The sequence below is a fragment of the Brienomyrus brachyistius genome, chromosome 12 (assembly GCF_023856365.1).
Source record: "Brienomyrus brachyistius isolate T26 chromosome 12, BBRACH_0.4, whole genome shotgun sequence".
Taxonomy (NCBI): Eukaryota; Metazoa; Chordata; class Actinopteri; order Osteoglossiformes; family Mormyridae; genus Brienomyrus; species Brienomyrus brachyistius.
The window spans coordinates 26379343-26404242 of NC_064544.1; the positions used below are offsets into that span (position 1 = coordinate 26379343).

Sequence of the window (24900 nt, forward strand, 5' to 3'; positions counted from 1 at the left end):
CAATTTTTCCCCTCCCAAAAGTAGATGGTTTTGGGCTTCATTCATTCATTGTGTTTTTTATTGTCTTTCAGTTACCTTTTATCATAGCTGCTGTTAGATTATATACCTAATTTAATTTAATGGAAGTTACTCATTTGTATTACAGACACTCCTCTACTCATGAACTTTCAACTTAGGAACTTTCAGACATACGAACGAAGAGGACTGTAAGTCCAAATTGAGTTCCTTGAGCTCCTGTTTCCTGTTCGCAACAAAAATCTTTTTTTTTGCACACCAACTCTACCTAGTACGATTTCTGGCTGCTACTCCAACCGCGCAGCAACGTAGCGTGCGTACTCCCAGCATCCTAGTTCTTTGTACTTGCGTATACTCTTAAAATGATGTTGAATAACGACTTATGAACATTTCAAGTAAGGAATGGGCAGAATCTTGTTCGCAAGTAGAAGAACGTCTGTAATTAGACATGAAAAAAAAATTGTGAGATAAATTCTACTGTATTCTGTTCTCAGAACACAATGTCAATGCATCAACTTAAAATCAGTGTTTCATTTTCAAAATACTCATTCTTTTTGGGTGGAACCACTGTACATGATTCAATGAAGGTCATTCAAAGTAATTTTTTTCAGTGTGGCTGGTTGAAAGAAAACCTTGGTCTGGATTTGTACTTTCTGGACCTGAACTTCCCACATCTGTCTGTAATGCGTTACTTTTATGTGTAAATTCCCTGATTCTACATAGATAGATAGGCAAATGTGAATCAGCTGGGATTTATTCGCATTGTCTATATGCAAAATTAGATGCTGCTTTCACTGTAAGCAGTTATTCATGCATCAAAAAACATCCATACATCCATTTTCCAAACTGCTTAACCTTTTGGGTCAAGGGGACTCCGGAGCTTATCACAGAAGCTATGGGCATGAGGCAGGGAACAGCCCAGGATGGGGGGCCAGCCCATCACAGGGCACACTTACACACCATTTACTCATCCATGCACTCCATCCATCCATCCATCCATCCATTTTCCAAACCGCTTATCATACTGGGTCAAGGGGACTCCAGAGCCTATCCCAGAAGCAATGGGCACGAGGCAGGGAACAACCCAGGATGGTGGGCCAGCCCATCACAGGGCACGCTCACACACCATTCACTCTCACATACACACCAATGGGCAATTTAGCAACTCCAATTAGGCTCAGCATGTTTTTGGACTGTGGGGGGGAAATCGGAGTACCCGGAGGAAACCCCATGACGACATGGGGAGAACATGCAAACTCCAAACACATGTGACCCAGGCGGAGACTCAAACCCGGGTCCCAGAGGTGTAAGGCAAGAGTGCTAACTACTGCACCACCATGCCGCCCCGCATCAAAAAACATTATATTACAAACAACCTTTGAAGATAATTTACAGAAAAATTCAGTTTAATGACACATAATGAGGATTTTCTACCAAATAATGGCTGTGGATCTAATGGGTAAGGAGGTGTGTTTGTGATTGGAAGGTTGTTGGTTTGAGTCCCCAGTCAGCATGGTACCATTCCCATACACTACTCCCTGGGTGCTAAATAACAGTGGCTCACCGCTGTGTTAAATGCGTTTTATTGGTTTAAACTGTAATTTTGTACTTTGTACATTTTTATCCTGCTGAATTTACACATTGTTCCATAATGATTGTTATGTTTTGCCGTGTTTTTTACAGAATTATTCTGGCAAACCCACCCGCCAGCTTTTTTTCCATAAAAACAAGATTTAAAAAAAAAAAAAAACTGCAATATATATATTTCTTTATCATTCTGTCATGATCAGGGATGTATAGTTATCCAAAAGTTAGGAGAGTTTACTTAAGATTTTGGCGGTTAGGAAGCTTGTGTAATACACATTTCCTGTCACATTTAGGATAGGAACAATAACCTAGGATCTGTTCATCTGTAATGGCTTTATCCTAAATCAGGTTCTAACCCGAGTTACTGTTGTTAGCAAACAGCTGGGGAGCATCAAAGCAAATGAAGGCAGCAGACTGAACAAACTCATTAGGGAGGCTGGGTCTGCTGTTGGCTCCAAGCTTGTCAGTGTGGAGGAGGGGGCCAGGGGCAGAATACTGGTGAAGCTGCTGGAAATTATGGGCAATGCCTCTCACCCCCCCACCCAAATAAAACAGTAGAGAAACTCAGGAGTAGCTTCAGCAACCGACTCATTCAACCTGCCGCATTAAGGAATGATACAGGAAGTCATTCCTACCCAGTGCTATTAGACTCTATAACTCAACAGTCCATGACACACCTGCAGTGACCAAACTGGACTAGTTAGGTCTATTGGCTTTACCTTGAACCTCAAATTCCTGCATATCCTAATTGCATCTTTGCACCTTGTCTGTCGTACTATCCGATTTCAGTATTTTACTGTATCCTATTTTATTTATTCTCATTTTATTCTTTTATTGTATTGTATTTTATTGCAATTTTATTGTTTAATTTAAATATACCTGCCTGCTATGACAACTGAATTTCCCTCTGGGTATTAATAAAGCTATCCATCCATCCATCCATCCATCTAAGGCAGGATCTGCAAGTTTTTGTAATGCGGCCCTTAGACGGAACAGATAAAACGCGGTTTAAAACCACCATTCAATCGAGTACGCCATATCAATCTTTTGTGACTTTGTTTGCAATGTAACTAGTTAGATGTTAGATATTATTTTGAGCCCGTCCACTGAGTTTGATGGGAGACGTTGACAGATCACTTTAATGGTTGCTGGTATCATATAAATCATTTAAACAAGCATTTAAAGAACAGTCGATACGAGTTTTTAAATAATAATTTAAATGACGATTTAAGTAATTAAATAATCATTTACATGACAATTTAAATTGTAATTCAATAATCAATTAAATGACATGTTTATGAATAATTTAAATAATCCTTTTAGTGACATATTTATTTATAAAATATTGTTACAAAACACCCTTCATACCGGCTGGCAGACACTTCCAGACTTGCGTACAAAGTTGGCTCTTTATTCGCAGCTCCTTATTGGGATGTTCCGGTCCACCTTAAATGCTGCGCAGCCGAATGCAATGACGTGAATGCGCCTGTAGGGGGACTCATTTAGCGAGGTTTACCTTCAGAACTTCATCAGGCCTTCGATTCGAATTAACTGAACACGATTCGGGTGACTTCTTACCACTTTGAGAAAAGTACATATCTGTGCAGTTTCAGTAATAGTATGTGTGTGTTTACCAGAAAATGAGACAAACAAAACAAACAAAAGGCCCCGATCTAGACTGTTCAGGTTGGGGGGGCAATTTTGGGTGGCTGGGCAGTATTTCACACAATGGACTATATTAAAGTGCAGTAGGGGCTTATGACCAGAGAAATAGGTGGGGTACATGGACATTGTCATATTTTATGTTTGCACTATTAATGAACTCTAAGTCATGCTCTTGTGGTCTTATCTACTGGCATATTAGAGGGAAAGTTGGAACTCAGACTCATGAACTGGTATAAGAACATAAGAGCAGAGCATTTATCATGAACAGTAATATAGTGGAAGGAAGCTCCTTAAAGAGAAAAAGCATTAAAAGATAATTATAAAACCATGAAGAAACTGACTTTGCAAACAAAGGTGGAAGTGACCTGCACTGCACTGGTGTTAAGTGGGCAGGGAAGGTGTAACATTACTGCCCGAACTGCCCGCAGGGAAGGTGTGATATTACTGCCTGAACTGCCCGCAGGGAAAATGTAACATTACTGCCTGAATCGCCCGCAGGGAATGTGTGACATTACTGCCTGAACTGCCCGCGGGGAAGGTGTGACATTACTGCCCGAACCGTCCGCAGAGAAGGTGTGACATTACTACCTGAACTGCCCGCAGGGAAAGTGTAACATTACTGCCCGAACTGCCCGCAGGGAATGTGTAACATTACTACCCGAACCGCCCGCAGGGAAGGTGTGATATTACTGCCTGAACTGCCCCGCAGGGAAAGTGTAACATTACTGCCTGAACTGCCCGCAGGGAATGTGTAACATTACTGCCCGAACCGCCCATAGGGATGGTGTGACATTACTGCCTGAACTGCCCGCAGGGAAGGTGTAACATTACTACCTGAACTACCCGCAGGGAAAGTGTAACATTACTGCCCGAACCGCCCGCAGGGAAGGTGTGATATTACTGCCTGAACTGCCCCGCAGGGAAAGTGTAACATTACTGCCTGAACTGCCCGCAGGGAATGTGTAACATTACTGCCCGAACCGCCCGCAGGGAAGGTGTGATATTACTGCCTGAACTGCCCCGCAGGGAAAGTGTAACATTACTGCCTGAACTGCCCGCAGGGAATGTGTAACATTACTGCCCGAACCGCCCATAGGGATGGTGTGACATTACTGCCTGAACTGCCCCGCAGGGAAAGTGTAACATTACTGCCTGAACTGCCCGCAGGGAATGTGTAACATTACTGCCCGAACCGCCCATAGGGATGGTGTGACATTACTGCCTGAACTGCCCGCAGGGAAGGTGTAACATTACAACCTGAACTACCCGCAGGGAAAGTGTAACATTACTGCCCGAACCGCCCGCAGGGAAGGAGTGATATTACTGCCTGAACTGCCCGCAGGGAAAGTGTAACATTACTGCCTGAACTGCCCGCAGGGAAGGTGTAACATTACTGCCCGAACCGCCCATAGGGATGGTGTGACATTACTGCCTGAATTGCCCACAGGGAAGGTGTAACATTACTGCCCGAACCGCCCATAGGGATGGTGTGACATTACTGCCTGAATTGCCCGCGGGGAAGGTGTGACATTACTGCCCGAACCGTCCGCAGGGAAGGTGTGACATTACTACCTGAACTGCCCGCAGGGAAAGTGTAACATTACTGCCTGAACTGCCCGCAGGGAAGGTGTAACATTACTGCCCGAACCGCCCTTAGGGATGGTGTGACATTACTGCCTGAACTGCCCGCAGGGAAGGTGTAACATTACTGCCCGAACCGCCCGCAGGGAAGGTGTGATATTACTGCCTGAACTGCCCGCAGGGAAAGTGTGACATTACTGCCCAAATTGCCCGCAGGGAAGGTGTAACATTACTGCCCGAACTGCCTGCAGGAAAAGTGTAACATTACTGCCCGAACCGCCCATAGGGATGGTGTGACATTACTGCCTGAATTGCCCGCAGGGAAGGTGTGACATTACTACCCGAACCTTCCGCAGGGAAGGTGTGACATTACTGCCTGAATCGCCCGCAGGGAATGTGTGACATTACTGCCTGAATCGCCCGCAGGGAAAGTGTAACATTACTGCCTGAACTGCTCGCAGGGAAGGTGTGACATTACTGCCTGAACTGCTCGCAGGGAAGGTGTGACATTACTGCCTGAACTGCCCGCAGGGAAGGTGTGATATTACTGCCTGAACTGCCCGCAGGGAAAGTGTAACATTACTGCCTGAACTGCTCGCAGGGAAGGTGTGACATTACTGCCTGAACTGCTCGCAGGGAAGGTGTGACATTACTGCCTGAACTGCCCGCAGGGAAGGTGTGATATTACTGCCTGAACTGCCCGCAGGGAAAGTGTAACATTACTGCCTGAACTGCTCGCAGGGAAGGTGTGACATTACTGCCTGAACTGCTCGCAGGGAAGGTGTGACATTACTGCCTGAACTGCCCGCAGGGAAGGTGTGATATTAATGCCTGAACTGCCCGCAGGGAAAGTCAGATATTAATGCCTGAACTGCCCGCAGGGAAAGTCTGACATTACTGCCTGAACTGCTCGCAGGGAAGGTGTAAGATTACTGCCTGAACTGCCCGCAGGGAAGGTGTGATATTAATGCCTGAACTGCTCGCAGGGAAGGTGTAAGATTACTGCCTGAACTGCCCGCAGGGAAGGTGTGATATTAATGCCTGAACTGCCCGCAGGAAAAGTGTAACATTACTGCCCGAACCGCCCATAGGGATGGTGTGACATTACTGCCTGAATTGCCCGCAGGGAAGGTGTGACATTACTGCCCGAACCTTCCGCAGGGAAGGTGTGACATTACTGCCTGAATCGCCCGCAGGGAATGTGTGACATTACTGCCTGAACTGCCCGCAGGGAAAGTGTAACATTACTGCCCGAACCGCCCGCAGGGAAGGTGTGATATTACTGCCTGAACTGCCCGCAGGGAAAGTGTAACATTACTGCCTGAACTGCTCGCAGGGAAGGTGTGACATTACTGCCTGAACTGCTCGCAGGGAAGGTGTGACATTACTGCCTGAACTGCCCGCAGGGAAGGTGTGATATTAATGCCTGAACTGCCCGCAGGGAAAGTCTGATATTAATGCCTGAACTGCCCGCAGGGAAAGTCAGACATTACTGCCTGAACTGCTCGCAGGGAAGGTGTAAGATTACTGCCTGAACTGCCCGCAGGGAAGGTGTGATATTAATGCCTGAACTGCTCGCAGGGAAGGTGTAAGATTACTGCCTGAACTGCCCGCAGGGAAGGTGTGATATTAATGCCTGAACTGCCCGCAGGGAAAGTGTAACATTACTGCCTGAACTGCCCGCAGGGAAGGTGTGACATTACTGCCCGAACCGCCCATAGGGATGATGTGACATTACTGCCTGAACTGCCCGCAGGGAAGGTGTGATATTACTGCCTGAACTGCTCGCAGGGAAGGTGTGACATTACTGCCTGAACTGCCCGCAGGGAAGGTGTAACATTACTGCCTGAACTGCCCGCATGGAAGGTGTGATATTAATGCCTGAACTGCCCGCAGGGAAAGTGTAACATTACTGCCCGAACTGCCCGCAGGGAAGGTGCGACATTACTGCCTGAACTGTCCGCAGGGAAGGTGTGATATTACTGCCCGAACCGCCCATAGGGATGGTGTGACATTACTGCCTGAATTGCCCGCAGGGAAGGTGTAACATTACTGCCCGAACCGCCCATAGGGATGGTGTGACATTACTGCCTGAATTGCCCGCAGGGAAGGTGTAACATTACTGCCCGAACCGCCCATAGGGAAGGTGTGACATTACTGCCCGAACCTTCCGCAGGGAAGGTGTGACATTACTGCCTGAATCGCCCGCAGGGAATGTGTGACATTACTGCCTGAACTGCCCGCAGGGAAAGTGTAACATTACTGCCCGAACCGCCCGCAGGGAAGGTGTGATATTACTGCCTGAACTGCCCGCAGGGAAGGTGTGATATTAATGCCTGAACTGCCTGCAGGGAAGGTGCGACATTACTGCCTGAACTGTCCAGAGGGAAGGTGTGATATTACTGCCCGAACCGCCCATAGGGATGGTGTGACATTACTGCCTGAACTGCCCGCAGGGAAGGTGTAACATTACTGCCCGAACCGCCCATAGGGATGGTGTGACATTACTGCCTGAATTGCCCGCAGGGAAGGTGTGACATTACTGCCCGAACCTTCCGCAGGGAAGGTGTGACATTACTGCCTGAATCGCCCGCAGGGAATGTGTGACATTACTGCCTGAACTGCCCGCAGGGAAAGTGTAACATTACTGCCCGAACCGCCCGCAGTGAAGGTGTGATATTACTGCCTGAACTGCCCGCAGGGAAAGTGTAACATTACTGCCTGAACTGCTCGCAGGGAAGGTGTGACATTACTGCCTGAACTGCTCGCAGGGAAGGTGTGACATTACTGCCTGAACTGCCCGCAGGGAAGGTGTGATATTAATGCCTGAACTGCCCGCAGGGAAAGTCTGATATTAATGCCTGAACTGCCCGCAGGGAAAGTCTGACATTACTGCCTGAACTGCTCGCAGGGAAGGTGTAAGATTACTGCCTGAACTGCCCGCAGGGAAGGTGTGATATTAATGCCTGAACTGCTCGCAGGGAAGGTGTAAGATTACTGCCTGAACTGCCCGCAGGGAAGGTGTGATATTAATGCCTGAACTGCCCGCAGGGAAAGTGTAACATTACTGCCTGAACTGCCCGCAGGGAAGGTGTGACATTACTGCCCGAACCGCCAATAGGGATGATGTGACATTACTGCCTGAACTGCCCGCAGGGAAGGTGTGATATTACTGCCTGAACTGCTCGCAGGGAAGGTGTAACATTACTGCCCGAACCGCCCATAGGGATGGTGTGACATTACTGCCTGAATTGCCCGCAGGGAAGGTGTAACATTACTGCCCGAACCGCCCATAGGGAAGGTGTGACATTACTGCCCGAACCTTCCGCAGGGAAGGTGTGACATTACTGCCTGAATCGCCCGCAGGGAATGTGTGACATTACTGCCTGAACTGCCCGCAGGGAAAGTGTAACATTACTGCCCGAACCGCCCGCAGGGAAGGTGTGATATTACTGCCTGAACTGCCCGCAGGGAAGGTGTGATATTAATGCCTGAACTGCCTGCAGGGAAGGTGCGACATTACTGCCTGAACTGTCCAGAGGGAAGGTGTGATATTACTGCCCGAACCGCCCATAGGGATGGTGTGACATTACTGCCTGAACTGCCCGCAGGGAAGGTGTAACATTACTGCCCGAACCGCCCATAGGGATGGTGTGACATTACTGCCTGAATTGCCCGCAGGGAAGGTGTGACATTACTGCCCGAACCTTCCGCAGGGAAGGTGTGACATTACTGCCTGAATCGCCCGCAGGGAATGTGTGACATTACTGCCTGAACTGCCCGCAGGGAAAGTGTAACATTACTGCCCGAACCGCCCGCAGGGAAGGTGTGATATTACTGCCTGAACTGCCCGCAGGGAAAGTGTAACATTACTGCCTGAACTGCTCGCAGGGAAGGTGTGACATTACTGCCTGAACTGCTCGCAGGGAAGGTGTGACATTACTGCCTGAACTGCCCGCAGGGAAGGTGTGATATTAATGCCTGAACTGCCCGCAGGGAAAGTCAGATATTAATGCCTGAACTGCCCGCAGGGAAAGTCTGACATTACTGCCTGAACTGCTCGCAGGGAAGGTGTAAGATTACTGCCTGAACTGCCCGCAGGGAAGGTGTGATATTAATGCCTGAACTGCTCGCAGGGAAGGTGTAAGATTACTGCCTGAACTGCCCGCAGGGAAGGTGTGATATTAATGCCTGAACTGCCCGCAGGGAAAGTGTAACATTACTGCCTGAACTGCCCGCAGGGAAGGTGTGACATTACTGCCCGAACCGCCAATAGGGATGATGTGACATTACTGCCTGAACTGCCCGCAGGGAAGGTGTGATATTACTGCCTGAACTGCTCGCAGGGAAGGTGTGACATTACTGCCTGAACTGCCCGCAGGGAAGGTGTAACATTACTGCCTGAACTGCCCGCATGGAAGGTGTGATATTAATGCCTGAACTGCCCGCAGGGAAAGTGTAACATTACTGCCCGAACTGCCCGCAGGGAAGGTGCGACATTACTGCGTGAACTGTCCGCAGGGAAGGTGTGATATTACTGCCCGAACCGCCCATAGGGATGGTGTGACATTACTGCCTGAATTGCCCGCAGGGAAGGTGTAACATTACTGCCCGAACCGCCCATAGGGATGGTGTGACATTACTGCCTGAATTGCCCGCAGGGAAGGTGTGACATTACTGCCCGAACCTTCCGCAGGGAAGGTGTGACATTACTGCCTGAATCGCCCGCAGGGAATGTGTGACATTACTGCCTGAACTGCCCGCAGGGAAAGTGTAACATTACTGCCCGAACCGCCCGCAGGGAAGGTGTGATATTACTGCCTGAACTGCCTGCAGGGAAGGTGTGATATTAATGCCTGAACTGCCTGCAGGGAAGGTGCGACATTACTGCCTGAACTGTCCGGAGGGAAGGTGTGATATTACTGCCCGAACCGCCCATAGGGATGGTGTGACATTACTGCCTGAACTGCCCGCAGGGAAGGTGTAACATTACTGCCCGAACCGCCCATAGGGATGGTGTGACATTACTGCCTGAATTGCCCACAGGGAAGGTGTGACATTACTGCCCGAACCTTCCGCAGGGAAGGTGTGACATTACTGCCTGAATCGCCCGCAGGGAATGTGTGACATTACTGCCTGAACTGCCCGCAGGGAAAGTGTAACATTACTGCCCGAACCGCCCGCAGGGAAGGTGTGACATTACTGCCTGAACTGCTCGCAGGGAAGGTGTGACATTACTGCCTGAACTGCCCGCAGGGAAGGTGTGATATTAATGCCTGAACTGCCCGCAGGGAAAGTCTGATATTAATGCCTGAACTGCCCGCAGGGAAGGTGTGATATTAATGCCTGAACTGCTCGCAGGGAAAGTCTGACATTACTGCCTGAACTGCCCGCAGGGAAAGTGTAACATTACTGCCTGAACTGCTCGCAGGGAAGGTGTAAGATTACTGCCTGAACTGCCCGCAGGGAAGGTGTGATATTAATGCCTGAACTGCCCGCAGGGAAAGTGTAACATTACTGCCTGAACTGCCCGCAGGGAAGGTGTGACATTACTGCCCGAACCGCCCATAGGGATGATGTGACATTACTGCCTGAACTGCCCGCAGGGAAGGTGTGATATTACTGCCTGAACTGCTCGCAGGGAAGGTGTGACATTACTGCCTGAACTGCCCGCAGGGAAGGTGTAACATTACTGCCTGAACTGCCCGCATGGAAGGTGTGATATTAATGCCTGAACTGCCCGCAGGGAAAGTGTAACATTACTGCCCGAACTGCCCGCAGGGAAGGTGCGACATTACTGCCTGAACTGTCCAGAGGGAAGGTGTGATATTACTGCCCGAACCGCCCATAGGGATGGTGTGACATTACTGCCTGAATTGCCCGCAGGGAAGGTGTAACATTACTGCCCGAACCGCCCATAGGGATGGTGTGACATTACTGCCTGAATTGCCCGCAGGGAAGGTGTAACATTACTGCCCGAACCGCCCATAGGGATGTTGTGACATTACTGCCCGAACTGCCCGCAGGGAAGGTGTGACATTACTGCCTGAACTGCCCGCAGGGAAGGTGTGATATTAATGCCCGAACTGCCCGCAGGGAAGGTGAGACATTACTGCCTGAATTGCCCGCAGGGAAGGTGTAACATTACTGCCCGAACCGCCCATAGGGATGGTGTGACATTACTGCCCGAACTGCCCGCAGGGAAGGTGTGACATTACTGCCTGAACTGCCCGCAGGGAAGGTGTGATATTAATGCCTGAACTGCCTGCAGGGAAGGTGTGACATTACTGCCTGAACTGCCGGCAGGGAAGGTGTGATATTACTGCCTGAACTGCCCGCAGGGAAGGTGTGATATTAATGCCTGAACTGCCTGCAGGGAAGGTGTGACATTACTGCCTGAACTGCCCGCAGGGAAGGTGTGATATTACTGCCTGAACTGCCCGCAGGGAAGGTGTGATATTAATGCCTGAACTGCCCACAGGGAAAGTGTAACATTACTGCCCGAACTGCCCGCAGGGAAGGTGCGACATTACTGCCTGAACTGTCCGGAGGGAAGGTGTGATATTACTGCCCAAACCGCCCATAGGGATGGTGTGACATTACTGCCTGAATTGCCCGCAGGGAAGGTGTAACATTACTGCCCGAACCGCCCATAGGGATGGTGTGACATTACTGCCCGAACCGCCCGCAGGGAAGGTGTGATATTACTGCCTGAACTGCAGCGCAGGGAAAGTGTAACATTACTGCCTGAACTGCCCGCAGGGAATGTGTAACATTACTGCCCGAACCGCCCATAGGGATGGTGTGACATTACTGCCTGAACTGCCCCGCAGGGAAAGTGTAACATTACTGCCTGAACTGCCCGAAGGGAATGTGTAACATTACTGCCCGAACCGCCCATAGGGATGGTGTGACATTACTGCCTGAACTGCCCGCAGGGAAGGTGTAACATTACTACCTGAACTACCCGCAGGGAAAGTGTAACATTACTGCCCGAACCGCCCGCAGGGAAGGTGTGATATTAATGCCTGAACTGCCCGCAGGGAAAGTCTGATATTAATGCCTGAACTGCCCGCAGGGAAGGTGTGATATTAATGCCTGAACTGCTCGCAGGGAAAGTCTGACATTACTGCCTGAACTGCCCGCAGGGAAAGTGTAACATTACTGCCTGAACTGCTCGCAGGGAAGGTGTAAGATTACTGCCTGAACTGCCCGCAGGGAAGGTGTGATATTAATGCCTGAACTGCCCGCAGGGAAAGTGTAACATTACTGCCTGAACTGCCCGCAGGGAAGGTGTGACATTACTGCCCGAACCGCCCATAGGGATGATGTGACATTACTGCCTGAACTGCCCGCAGGGAAGGTGTGATATTACTGCCTGAACTGCTCGCAGGGAAGGTGTGACATTACTGCCTGAACTGCCCGCAGGGAAGGTGTAACATTACTGCCTGAACTGCCCGCATGGAAGGTGTGATATTAATGCCTGAACTGCCCGCAGGGAAAGTGTAACATTACTGCCCGAACTGCCCGCAGGGAAGGTGCGACATTACTGCCTGAACTGTCCAGAGGGAAGGTGTGATATTACTGCCCGAACCGCCCATAGGGATGGTGTGACATTACTGCCTGAATTGCCCGCAGGGAAGGTGTAACATTACTGCCCGAACCGCCCATAGGGATGGTGTGACATTACTGCCTGAATTGCCCGCAGGGAAGGTGTAACATTACTGCCCGAACCGCCCATAGGGATGTTGTGACATTACTGCCCGAACTGCCCGCAGGGAAGGTGTGACATTACTGCCTGAACTGCCCGCAGGGAAGGTGTGATATTAATGCCCGAACTGCCCGCAGGGAAGGTGAGACATTACTGCCTGAATTGCCCGCAGGGAAGGTGTAACATTACTGCCCGAACCGCCCATAGGGATGGTGTGACATTACTGCCCGAACTGCCCGCAGGGAAGGTGTGACATTACTGCCTGAACTGCCCGCAGGGAAGGTGTGATATTAATGCCTGAACTGCCTGCAGGGAAGGTGTGACATTACTGCCTGAACTGCCGGCAGGGAAGGTGTGATATTACTGCCTGAACTGCCCGCAGGGAAGGTGTGATATTAATGCCTGAACTGCCTGCAGGGAAGGTGTGACATTACTGCCTGAACTGCCCGCAGGGAAGGTGTGATATTACTGCCTGAACTGCCCGCAGGGAAGGTGTGATATTAATGCCTGAACTGCCCACAGGGAAAGTGTAACATTACTGCCCGAACTGCCCGCAGGGAAGGTGCGACATTACTGCCTGAACTGTCCGGAGGGAAGGTGTGATATTACTGCCCAAACCGCCCATAGGGATGGTGTGACATTACTGCCTGAATTGCCCGCAGGGAAGGTGTAACATTACTGCCCGAACCGCCCATAGGGATGGTGTGACATTACTGCCCGAACCGCCCGCAGGGAAGGTGTGATATTACTGCCTGAACTGCCCGCAGGGAAGGTGTGATATTACTGCCTGAACTGCCCGCAGGGAAAGTGTAACATTACTGCCCGAACCGCCCATAGGGATGGTGTGACATTACTGCCTGAACTGCCCGCAGGGAAGGTGTAACATTACTACCTGAACTACCCGCAGGGAAAGTGTAACATTACTGCCCGAACCGCCCGCAGGGAAGGAGTGATATTACTGCCTGAACTGCCCGCAGGGAAAGTGTAACATTACTGCCTGAACTGCCCGCAGGGAAGGTGTAACATTACTGCCCGAACCGCCCATAGGGATGGTGTGACATTACTGCCTGAATTGCCCGCAGGGAAGGTGTAACATTACTGCCCGAACCGCCCATAGGGATGGTGTGACATTACTGCCTGAATTGCCCGCGGGGAAGGTGTGACATTACTGCCCGAACCGTCCGCAGGGAAGGTGTGACATTACTACCTGAACTGCCCGCAGGGAAAGTGTAACATTACTGCCTGAACTGCCCGCAGGGAAGGTGTGACATTACTGCCTGAATCGCCCGCAGGGAATGTGTGACATTACTGCCTGAACTGCCCGCAGGGAAAGTGTAACATTACTGCCCGAACCGCCCGCAGGGAAGGTGTGATATTACTGCCTGAACTGCCCGCAGGGAAAGTGTAACATTACTGCCTGAACTGCTCGCAGGGAAGGTGTGACATTACTGCCTGAACTGCTCGCAGGGAAGGTGTGACATTACTGCCTGAACTGCCCGCAGGGAAGGTGTGATATTAATGCCTGAACTGCCCGCAGGGAAAGTCTGATATTAATGCCTGAACTGCCCGCAGGGAAAGTCTGACATTACTGCCTGAACTGCTCGCAGGGAAGGTGTAAGATTACTGCCTGAACTGCCCGCAGGGAAGGTGTGATATTAATGCCTGAACTGCCCGCAGGGAAAGTGTAACATTACTGCCTGAACTGCTCGCAGGGAAGGTGTAAGATTACTGCCTGAACTGCCCGCAGGGAAGGTGTGATATTAATGCCTGAACTGCCCGCAGGGAAAGTGTAACATTACTGCCTGAACTGCCCGCAGGGAAGGTGTGACATTACTGCCCGAACCGCCCATAGGGATGATGTGACATTACTGCCTGAACTGCCCGCAGGGAAGGTGTGATATTACTGCCTGAACTGCTCGCAGGGAAGGTGTGACATTACTGCCTGAACTGCCCGCAGGGAAGGTGTAACATTACTGCCTGAACTGCCCGCATGGAAGGTGTGATATTAATGCCTGAACTGCCCGCAGGGAAAGTGTAACATTACTGCCCGAACTGCCCACAGGGAAGGTGCGACATTACTGCCTGAACTGTCCGGAGGGAAGGTGTGATATTACTGCCCGAACCGCCCATAGGGATGGTGTGACATTACTGCCTGAATTGCCCGCAGGGAAGGTGTAACATTACTGCCTGAACTGCTCGCAGGGAAGGTGTGACATTACTGCCTGAACTGCCCGCAGGGAAGGTGTGATATTAATGCCTGAACTGCCCGCAGGGAAAGTCTGATATTAATGCCTGAACTGCCCGCAGGGAAAGTCTGACATTACTGCCTGAACTGCTCGCAGGGAAGGTGTAAGATTACTGCCTGAACTGCCCGCAGGGAAGGTGTGATATTAATGCCTGAACTGCCCGCAGGGAAAGTGTAACATTACTGCCTGAACTGCTCGCAGGGAAGGTGTAAGATTACTGCCTGAACTGCCCGCAGGGAAGGTGTGATATTAATGCCTGAACTGCCCGCAGGGAAAGTGTAACATTACTGCCTGAACTGCCCGCAGGGAAGGTGTGACATTACTGCCCGAACCTCCCATAGGGATGATGTGACATTACTGCCTGAACTGCCCGCAGGGAAGGTGTGATATTACTGCCTGAACTGCTCGCAGGGAAGGTGTGACATTACTGCCTGAACTGCCCGCAGGGAAGGTGTAACATTACTGCCTGAACTGCCCGCATGGAAGGTGTGATATTAATGCCTGAACTGCCCGCAGGGAAAGTGTAACATTACTGCCCGAACTGCCCACAGGGAAGGTGCGACATTACTGCCTGAACTGTCCGGAGGGAAGGTGTGATATTACTGCCCGAACCGCCCATAGGGATGGTGTGACATTACTGCCTGAATTGCCCGCAGGGAAGGTGTAACATTACTGCCCGAACCGCCCATAGGGATGATGTGACATTACTGCCTGAATTGCCCGCAGGGAAGGTGTGACATTACTGCCCGAACCTTCCGCAGGGAAGGTGTGACATTACTGCCTGAATCGCCCGCAGGGAATGTGTGACATTACTGCCTGAACTGCCCGCAGGGAAAGTGTAACATTACTGCCCGAACCGCCCGCAGGGAAGGTGTGATATTACTGCCTGAACTGCCCGCAGGGAAGGTGTGATATTAATGCCTGAACTGCCTGCAGGGAAGGTGCGACATTACTGCCTGAACTGTCCGGAGGGAAGGTGTGATATTACTGCCCGAACCGCCCATAGGGATGGTGTGACATTACTGCCTGAACTGCCCGCAGGGAAGGTGTAACATTACTGCCCGAACCGCCCATAGGGATGGTGTGACATTACTGCCTGAATTGCCCGCAGGGAAGGTGTGACATTACTGCCCGAACCTTCCGCAGGGAAGGTGTGACATTACTGCCTGAATCGCCCGCAGGGAATGTGTGACATTACTGCCTGAACTGCCCGCAGGGAAAGTGTAACATTACTGCCCGAACCGCCCGCAGGGAAGGTGTGACATTACTGCCTGAACTGCTCGCAGGGAAGGTGTGACATTACTGCCTGAACTGCCCGCAGGGAAGGTGTGATATTAATGCCTGAACTGCCCGCAGGGAAAGTCTGATATTAATGCCTGAACTGCCCGCAGGGAAAGTCTGACATTACTGCCTCAACTGCCCGCAGGGAAAGTGTAACATTACTGCCTGAACTGCTCGCAGGGAAGGTGTGACATTACTGCCTGAACTGCTCGCAGGGAAGGTGTGACATTACTGCCTGAACTGCCCGCAGGGAAGGTGTGATATTAATGCCTGAACTGCCCGCAGGGAAAGTCTGATATTAATGCCTGAACTGCCCGCAGGGAAAGTCTGACATTACTGCCTGAACTGCTCGCAGGGAAGGTGTAAGATTACTGCCTGAACTGCCCGCAGGGAAGGTGTGATATTAATGCCTGAACTGCCCGCAGGGAAAGTGTAACATTACTGCCTGAACTGCTCGCAGGGAAGGTGTAAGATTACTGCCTGAACTGCCCGCAGGGAAGGTGTGATATTAATGCCTGAACTGCCCGCAGGGAAAGTGTAACATTACTGCCTGAACTGCCCGCAGGGAAGGTGTGACATTACTGCCCGAACCGCCCATAGGGATGATGTGACATTACTGCCTGAACTGCCCGCAGGGAAGGTGTGATATTACTGCCTGAACTGCTCGCAGGGAAGGTGTGACATTACTGCCTGAACTGCCCGCAGGGAAGGTGTAACATTACTGCCTGAACTGCCCGCATGGAAGGTGTGATATTAATGCCTGAACTGCCCGCAGGGAAAGTGTAACATTACTGCCCGAACTGCCCACAGGGAAGGTGCGACATTACTGCCTGAACTGTCCGGAGGGAAGGTGTGATATTACTGCCCGAACCGCCCATAGGGATGGTGTGACATTACTGCCTGAATTGCCCGCAGGGAAGGTGTAACATTACTGCCTGAACTGCTCGCAGGGAAGGTGTGACATTACTGCCTGAACTGCCCGCAGGGAAGGTGTGATATTAATGCCTGAACTGCCCGCAGGGAAAGTCTGATATTAATGCCTGAACTGCCCGCAGGGAAAGTCTGACATTACTGCCTGAACTGCTCGCAGGGAAGGTGTAAGATTACTGCCTGAACTGCCCGCAGGGAAGGTGTGATATTAATGCCTGAACTGCCCGCAGGGAAAGTGTAACATTACTGCCTGAACTGCTCGCAGGGAAGGTGTAAGATTACTGCCTGAACTGCCCGCAGGGAAGGTGTGATATTAATGCCTGAACTGCCCGCAGGGAAAGTGTAACATTACTGCCTGAACTGCCCGCAGGGAAGGTGTGACATTACTGCCCGAACCTCCCATAGGGATGATGTGACATTACTGCCTGAACTGCCCGCAGGGAAGGTGTGATATTACTGCCTGAACTGCTCGCAGGGAAGGTGTGACATTACTGCCTGAACTGCCCGCAGGGAAGGTGTAACATTACTGCCTGAACTGCCCGCATGGAAGGTGTGATATTAATGCCTGAACTGCCCGCAGGGAAAGTGTAACATTACTGCCCGAACTGCCCACAGGGAAGGTGCGACATTACTGCCTGAACTGTCCGGAGGGAAGGTGTGATATTACTGCCCGAACCGCCCATAGGGATGGTGTGACATTACTGCCTGAATTGCCCGCAGGGAAGGTGTAACATTACTGCCCGAACCGCCCATAGGGATGATGTGACATTACTGCCTGAATTGCCCGCAGGGAAGGTGTGACATTACTGCCCGAACCTTCCGCAGGGAAGGTGTGACATTACTGCCTGAATCGCCCGCAGGGAATGTGTGACATTACTGCCTGAACTGCCCGCAGGGAAAGTGTAACATTACTGCCCGAACCGCCCGCAGGGAAGGTGTGATATTACTGCCTGAACTGCCCGCAGGGAAGGTGTGATATTAATGCCTGAACTGCCTGCAGGGAAGGTGCGACATTACTGCCTGAACTGTCCGGAGGGAAGGTGTGATATTACTGCCCGAACCGCCCATAGGGATGGTGTGACATTACTGCCTGAACTGCCCGCAGGGAAGGTGTAACATTACTGCCCGAACCGCCCATAGGGATGGTGTGACATTACTGCCTGAATTGCCCGCAGGGAAGGTGTGACATTACTGCCCGAACCTTCCGCAGGGAAGGTGTGACATTACTGCCTGAATCGCCCGCAGGGAATGTGTGACATTACTGCCTGAACTGCCCGCAGGGAAAGTGTAACATTACTGCCCGAACCGCCCGCAGGGAAGGTGTGACATTACTGCCTGAACTGCTCGCAGGGAAGGTGTGACATTACTGCCTGAACTGCCCGCAGGGAAGGTGTGATATTAATGCCTGAACTGCCCGCAGGGAAAGTCTGATATTAATGCCTGAACTGCCCGCAGGGAAAGTCTGACATTACTGCCTCAACTGCCCGCAGGGAAAGTGTAACATTACTGCCTGAACTGCTCGCAGGGAAGGTGTAAGATTACTGCCTGAACTGCCCGCAGGGAAGGTGTGATATTAATGCCTGAACTGCCCGCAGGGAAAGTGTAACATTACTGCCTGAACTGCTCGCAGGGAAGCTGTAAGATTACTGCCTGAACTGCCCGCAGGGAAGGTGTGATATTACTGCCTGAACTGCCCGCAGGGAAAGTGTAACATTACTGCCCGAACTGCCCGCAGGGAAGGTGCGACATTACTGCCTGAACTGTCCGGAGGGAAGGTGTGATATTACTGCCCGAACCGCCCATAGGGATGGTGTGACATTACTGCCTGAATTGCCCGCAGGGAAGGTGTAACATTACTGCCCGAACCGCCCATAGGGATGGTGTGATATTACTGCCTGAATTGCCCGCAGGGAGGGTGTAACATTACTGCCCGAACCGCCCATAGGGATGGTGTGACATTACTGCCCGAACTGCCCGCAGGGAAGGTGTGACATTACTGCCTGAACTGCCCGCAGGGAAGGTGTGATATTAATGCCTGAACTGCCCACAGGGAAGGTATGACATTACTGCCTGAACTGCCCGCAGGGAAGGTGTGATATTACTGCCGGAACTGCTCGCAGGGAAGGTGTGATATTAATGCCTGAACTGCCTGCAGGGAAGGTGTGACATTACTGCCTGAACTGCCCGCAGGGAAGGTGTGATATTACTGCCTGAACTGCCCGCAGGGAAGGTGTGATATTAATGCCTGAACTGCCCACAGGGAAGGTATGACATTACTGCCTGAACTGCCCGCAGGGAAGGTGTGACATTACTGCCTGAACTGCCCGCAGGGAAAGTGTAACATTACTGCCTGAACTGCCCGCAGGGAAGGTGTGACATTACTGCCTGAACTGCCCGCAGGGAAGGTGTGACATTACTGCCCGAACTGCCCACAGGGAAGGTGTGACATTACTGCCTGAACTGCCCGCAGGGAAAGTGTGACATTACTGCCTGAACTGCCCGCAGGGAAGGTGTGACATTACTGCCCGAACTGCCCACAGGGAAGGTGTGACATTACTGCCTGAACTGCCCGCAGGGAAAGTGTGACATTACTGCCTGAACTGCCCGCAGGGAAGGTGTGATATTACTGCCCGAAATGCCCACAGGGAAGGTGTGACATTACTGCCTGAACTGCCCGCAGGGAAAGTGTGACATTACTGCCTGAACTGCCCGCAGGGAAGGTGTGATATTACTGCCCGAACCGCCCACAGGGAAGGTGTGACATTACTGCCTGAACTGCCCGCAGGGAAGGTGTGACATTACTGCCCGAACCGCCCATAGGGATGATGTGACATTACTGCCCGAACTGCCCGCAGGGAAGGTGTGACATTACTGCCTGAATCGCCCGCAGGGAAGGTGTGACATTACTGCCCGAACCGCCCATAGGGATGATGTGACATTACTGCCCGAACTGCCCACAGGGAAGGTATGACATTACTGCCTGAATCGCCCGCAGGGAAGGTGTGACATTACTGCCTGAACTGCCCGCAGGGAAGGTGTGACATTACTGCCTGAACTGCCCGCAGGGAAGGTGTGACATTACTGCCTGAACTGCTCGCAGGGAAGGTGTGACATTACTGCCTGAACCGCCCGCAGGGAAGGTGTGACATTACTGCCTGAACTGCCCGCAGGGAAGGTGTGACATTACTGTCCGAACAGCCCATAGGGATGGTGTGACATTACTGCCTGAACTGCCCGCAGGGAAGGTGTGACATTACTGCCCGAACTGCCCACAGGGAACGTGTGACATTACTGCCTGAACTGCCCGTAGGGAAGGTGTGACATTACTGCCCGAACCGCCCATAGGGATGATGTGACATTACTGCCTGAACTGCCCGCAGGGAAGGTGTGACATTACTGTCCGAACCGCCCATATGGATGGTGTGACATTACTGCCTGAACTGCCCGCAGGGAAGGTGTGACATTACTGTCCGAACCGCCCATAGGGATGGTGTGACATTACTGCCCGAACTGCCCACAGGGAAGGTGTGACATTACTGCCTGAACTGCCCGCAGGGAAGGTGTGATATTAATGCCTGAACTGCCTGCAGGGAAGGTGTGACATTACTGCCTGAACTGCCCGCAGGGAAGGTGTGATATTACTGCCGGAACTGCCCGCAGGGAAGGTGTGATATTAATGCCTGAACTGCCTGCAGGGAAGGTGTGACATTACTGCCTGAACTGCCCGCAGGGAAGGTGTGATATTACTGCCTGAACTGCCCGCAGGGAAGGTGTGATATTAATGCCTGAACTGCCCACAGGGAAGGTATGACATTACTGCCTGAACTGCCCGCAGGGAAGGTGTGACATTACTGCCTGAACTGCCCGCAGGGAAAGTGTAACATTACTGCCTGAACTGCCCGCAGGGAAGGTGTGACATTACTGGCTGAACTGCCCGCAGGGAAGGTGTGACATTACTGCCCGAACTGCCCACAGGGAAGGTGTGACATTACTGCCTGAACTGCCCGCAGGGAAAGTGTGACATTACTGCCTGAACTGCCCGCAGGGAAGGTGTGATATTACTGCCCGAACTGCCCACAGGGAAGGTGTGACATTACTGCCTGAACTGCCCGCAGGGAAAGTGTGACATTACTGCCTGAACTGCCCGCAGGGAAGGTGTGATATTACTGCCCGAACCGCCCACAGGGAAGGTGTGACATTACTGCCTGAACTGCCCACAGGGAAAGTGTAACATTACTGCCCGAACCGCCCGCAGGGAAGGTGTGATATTACTGCCTGAACTGCCCGCAGGGAAGGTGTGATATTAATGCCTGAACTGCCTGCAGGGAAGGTGCGACATTACTGCCTGAACTGTCCGGAGGGAAGGTGTGATATTACTGCCCGAACCGCCCATAGGGATGGTGTGACATTACTGCCTGAACTGCCCGCAGGGAAGGTGTAACATTACTGCCCGAACCGCCCATAGGGATGGTGTGACATTACTGCCTGAATTGCCCGCAGGGAAGGTGTGACATTACTGCCCGAACCTTCCGCAGGGAAGGTGTGACATTACTGCCTGAATCGCCCGCAGGGAATGTGTGACATTACTGCCTGAACTGCCCGCAGGGAAAGTGTAACATTACTGCCCGAACCGCCCGCAGGGAAGGTGTGACATTACTGCCTGAACTGCTCGCAGGGAAGGTGTGACATTACTGCCTGAACTGCCCGCAGGGAAGGTGTGATATTAATGCCTGAACTGCCCGCAGGGAAAGTCTGATATTAATGCCTGAACTGCCCGCAGGGAAAGTGTAACATTACTGCCTGAACTGCTCGCAGGGAAGGTGTAAGATTACTGCCTGAACTGCCCGCAGGGAAGGTGTGATATTAATGCCTGAACTGCCCGCAGGGAAAGTGTAACATTACTGCCTGAACTGCCCGCAGGGAAGGTGTGACATTACTGCCCGAACCGCCCATAGGGATGATGTGACATTACTGCCTGAACTGCCCGCAGGGAAGGTGTGATATTACTGCCTGAACTGCCCGCAGGGAAAGTGTAACATTACTGCCCGAACTGCCCGCAGGGAAGGTGCGACATTACTGCCTGAACTGTCCGGAGGGAAGGTGTGATATTACTGCCCGAACCGCCCATAGGGATGGTGTGACATTACTGCCTGAATTGCCCGCAGGGAAGGTGTAACATTACTGCCCGAACCGCCCATAGGGATGGTGTGATATTACTGCCTGAATTGCCCGCAGGGAAGGTGTAACATTACTGCCCGAACCGCCCATAGGGATGGTGTGACATTACTGCCCGAACTGCCCGCAGGGAAGGTGTGACATTACTGCCTGAACTGCCCGCAGGGAAGGTGTGATATTAATGCCTGAACTGCCTGCAGGGAAGGTGTGACATTACTGCCTGAACTGCCCGCAGGGAAGGTGTGATATTACTGCCGGAACTGCCCGCAGGGAAGGTGTGATATTAATGCCTGAACTGCCTGCAGGGAAGGTGTGACATTACTGCCTGAACTGCCCGCAGGGAAGGTGTGATATTACTGCCTGAACTGCCCGCAGGGAAGGTGTGATATTAATGCCTGAACTGCCCACAGGGAAGGTATGACATTACTGCCTGAACTGCCCGCAGGGAAGGTGTGACATTACTGCCTGAACTGCCCGCAGGGAAAGTGTAACATTACTGCCTGAACTGCCCGCAGGGAAGGTGTGACATTACTGCCTGAACTGCCCGCAGGGAAGGTGTGACATTACTGCCCGAACTGCCCACAGGGAAGGTGTGACATTACTGCCTGAACTGCCCGCAGGGAAGGTGTGACATTACTGCCCGAACTGCCCACAGGGAAGGTGTGACATTACTGCCTGAACTGCCCGCAGGGAAAGTGTGACATTACTGCCTGAACTGCCCGCAGGGAAGGTGTGACATTACTGCCCGAACTGCCCACAGGGAAGGTGTGACATTACTGCCTGAATCGCCCGCAGGGAATGTGTGACATTACTGCCTGAACTGCCCGCAGGGAAAGTGTAACATTACTGCCCGAACCGCCCGCAGGGAAGGTGTGACATTACTGCCTGAACTGCCCGCAGGGAAGGTGTGACATTACTGCCTGAACTGCCCGCAGGGAAGGTGTGATATTACTGCCCGAACCGCCCACAGGGAAGGTGTGACATTACTGCCTGAACTGCCCGCAGGGAAGGTGTGACATTACTGCCCGAACCGCCCATAGGGATGATGTGACATTACTGCCCGAACTGCCCACAGGGAAGGTATGACATTACTGCCTGAATCGCCCGCAGGGAAGGTGTGACATTACTGCCTGAACTGCCCGCAGGGAAGGTGTGACATTACTGCCTGAACTGCCCGCAGGGAAGGTGTGACATTACTGCCCGAACTGCCCGCAGGGAAGGTGTGACATTACTGCCTGAACTGCCCGCAGGGAAGGTGTGACATTACTGCCCGAACCGCCCGCAGGGAAGGTGTGACATTACTGCCTGAACTGCTCGCAGGGAAGGTGTGACATTACTGCCTGAACCGCCCGCAGGGAAGGTGTGACATTACTGCCTGAACTGCCCGCAGGGAAGGTGTGACATTACTGTCCGAACCGCCCATAGGGATGGTGTGACATTACTGCCTGAACTGCCCGCAGGGAAGGTGTGACATTACTGCCGAACTGCCCACAGGGAAGGTGTGACATTACTGCCCGAACCGCCCATAGGGATGATGTGACATTACTGCCCGAACTGCCCACAGGGAAGGTATGACATTACTGCCTGAATCGCCCGCAGGGAAGGTGTGACATTACTGCCTGAACTGCCCGCAGGGAAGGTGTGACATTACTGCCTGAACTGCCCGCAGGGAAGGTGTGACATTACTGCCCGAACTGCCCGCAGGGAAGGTGTGACATTACTGCCTGAACTGCCCGCAGGGAAGGTGTGACATTACTGCCTTAACTGCCCGCAGGGAAGGTGTGACATTACTGCCTGAACTGCTCGCAGGGAAGGTGTGACATTACTGCCTGAACCGCCCGCAGGGAAGGTGTGACATTACTGCCTGAACTGCCCGCAGGGAAGGTGTGACATTACTGTCCGAACCGCCCATAGGGATGGTGTGACATTACTGCCTGAACTGCCCGCAGGGAAGGTGTGACATTACTGCCGAACTGCCCACAGGGAAGGTGTGACATTACTGCCTGAACTGCCCGCAGGGAAGGTGTGACATTACTGCCCGAACCGCCCATAGGGATGATGTGACATTACTGCCTGAACTGCCCGCAGGGAAGGTGTGACATTACTGTCCGAACCGCCCATAGGGATGGTGTGACATTACTGCCTGAACTGCCCGCCGGGAAGGTGTGACATTACTGTCCGAACCGCCCATAGGGATGGTGTGACATTACTGCCTGAACTGCCCGCAGGGAAGGTGTGACATTACTGCCCGAACCGCCCGCAGGGAAGGTGTGACATTACTGCCTGAACTGCTCGCAGGGAAGGTGTGACATTACTGCCTGAACCGCCCGCAGGGAAGGTGTGACATTACTGCCTGAACTGCCCGCAGGGAAGGTGTGACATTACTGCCCGAACTGCCCACAGGGAAGGTGTGACATTACTGCCTGAACTGCCCGCAGGGAAGGTGTGACATTACTGCCCGAACTGCCCACAGGGAAGGTGTGACATTACTGCCTGAACTGCCCGCAGGGAAGGTGTAACATTACTGCCCGAACCGCCCATAGGGATGATGTGACATTACTGCCCAAACTGCCCGCAGGGAAGGTGTGACATTACTGCCTGAACTGCCCGCAGGGAAGGTGTGATATTAATGCCTGAACTGCCCGCAGGTAAAGTGTAACATTACTGCCTGAACTGCCCGCAGGGAAGGTGTGACATTACTGCCCGAAC

At 52.1% G+C, this 24900-nt stretch overlaps 2 protein-coding genes across 2 annotated transcripts in view; both read right to left on the reverse strand.

The window, feature by feature from the left end:
* LOC125705360 (uncharacterized) overlaps positions 1-24900 on the reverse strand; it is a 311911-nt gene that overhangs the window by 148855 nt on the left and 138156 nt on the right. The gene's annotated exons all lie outside the window — the stretch shown is intronic.
* Positions 1-24900, reverse strand: part of LOC125705348 (uncharacterized) — a 99443-nt gene that overhangs the window by 66532 nt on the left and 8011 nt on the right. The window lies entirely within an intron of this gene.